This window comes from Erythranthe guttata, chromosome 3, assembly GCF_056151865.1.
Source record: "Erythranthe guttata isolate IM_541 chromosome 3, IM_541, whole genome shotgun sequence".
Lineage (NCBI taxonomy): Eukaryota > Viridiplantae > Streptophyta > Magnoliopsida > Lamiales > Phrymaceae > Erythranthe > Erythranthe guttata.
Window position 1 is genome coordinate 13916675 of NC_142535.1, and position 1769 is coordinate 13918443.

At 33.6% G+C, this 1769-nt stretch overlaps 1 long non-coding RNA gene across 1 annotated transcript; it reads left to right on the top strand.

Annotated features, from left to right (window-relative positions):
• The first annotated feature begins 1160 nt into the window (after positions 1 to 1160).
• Positions 1161 to 1769, top strand: LOC148771860 (uncharacterized). Its single transcript, XR_016030543.1, has 2 exons — positions 1161 to 1313; positions 1409 to 1769. It is a non-coding gene; the product is annotated as an uncharacterized LOC148771860 (long non-coding RNA).

The window sequence follows — 1769 nt, forward strand, 5'->3', positions numbered from 1 at the left end:
TATGCTTAAATAACTGTAAGGTCCCTATGGTATCGATAATTACAATCACCCCCCTGAAACGTAGTTAGAAACTCTAACGGGATAATGCATTGGATAGTTTATTCCGATAGGGTTCTAATGGACTATTACTTTTAGCTAGTGGTGGAGATAACATAGAGTTATGGGGAGTAATGAGGTGACATGGCTCCCGAAATATTACTTAAATCACCCATAACTCTTTGTCGTCTCCACCACTTCCTGAAATCAATAGTCTGTTAGAACTCTATCGTAATAACGTATCCAATGCATTATCCCATTAGAGTTTATAACTATGTTTCAGGGGGTGAGTGTAATTATCGATACCATAGGGACCTTACAGTTATTTAAGCATACCTCAGGGGTGTGGGTGTAATTTACCCTAAAATTAAATAATTTAATGAAATCTTGTTTTATTGGACCTTGGAAAGTCCAACAAAAAACATGCTTAAAAAAAAGATAAGCTATGATAACATAACATTTGCGGGTCGACCCGATAAATTATTGGAGATACCAAACATTAAACAAAATTCAATTATTTAATTAATCATGACTAATCTCCCAAATCGAAGGAGGCCTTAACATATTAATTAGTTAGTGTGATTCTTTAATAATCTATTTTAATATAATATTAAGATGAGAAAATTAGAGGGTGAAGTAAACCTATAGTCTAGAAGCTAGATGCTAGAGTGAAATATTTTTATTATGGGGAAATATGCAATACCCCCCTCAAATGGAAAATATTATGAGTAAAACCCATTTGACTTTTAAGACTTTTGCACAAACCCAAAATCCAATCTTAATTAGTGAAACCCCCTCAACAAATGTGATAAGCCGAAACTACCCTTATAGGTAGGTTTTTTTTTAAATAATTGCAATATTTATTTTCCATAACCTCTCACGTGATTATAGGATTACATTAATTCTCTCTTTAAATCTCCATATTTCTCTCTTTCGTTATCTCTCTCCTCTCGTTCTCTCACAAAATTTTCGTTCTCTCATCTTATTCTCTCACAATTTTTTTTTCACGCTCCTTCCTCTCTCTCTCTCTCTCTCTCTCTCTCTCTCTCTCTCTCTCTATCTATATATATATATATATATATATATATATATATATATATATATATATATATATATATATAAACACAATTCATCTCTGTAATTTAAAATTCTTTTGTAATTGTATGTGTTCTCTTGAATCTTTGAAGATTGTTGGAAGAATTGTTAGTCTTTGATTCAGTTACAACAGCGGCATGTAATTTGAGAACCTTTGATAAAATTCTTCAAATGCGCTAACTGTAAGTTGTTCGTCGTTTTAATTTCTTGTTTGATGCCTTTGGTTTTAATATGTATTCTCATGATTTAAGATTCATACTTTGTTTATGTTTCTCAGGTGAAGTACTCAAGAGAGCCCGACAATATTGCCAAATGTAATTCATTGTTCTTCTTAATTGCATTTTATTTGTTCTAGATGCAAGCCACTGGCCAGAGCCGCCATTTAGGGTTACGCGTTTCCTCCTCCCAACCCCATAAATACCCCAAACACTCTTGCCTCCGCCACCTTACAACTAACCCATACCAAATTGATGCAAATAAAACAACGCCAACGAGATTTGAGGAACCCGTAGCGCAATTAGGAGTGTAGTCACATTGTAGTCACATTGTAGTCACATTGTAGTCACGTTGGAGTCACATTGGACTCACTGTTATTGAATAAATACATACTTAATATGACTACAGTCATGGTTAATTCA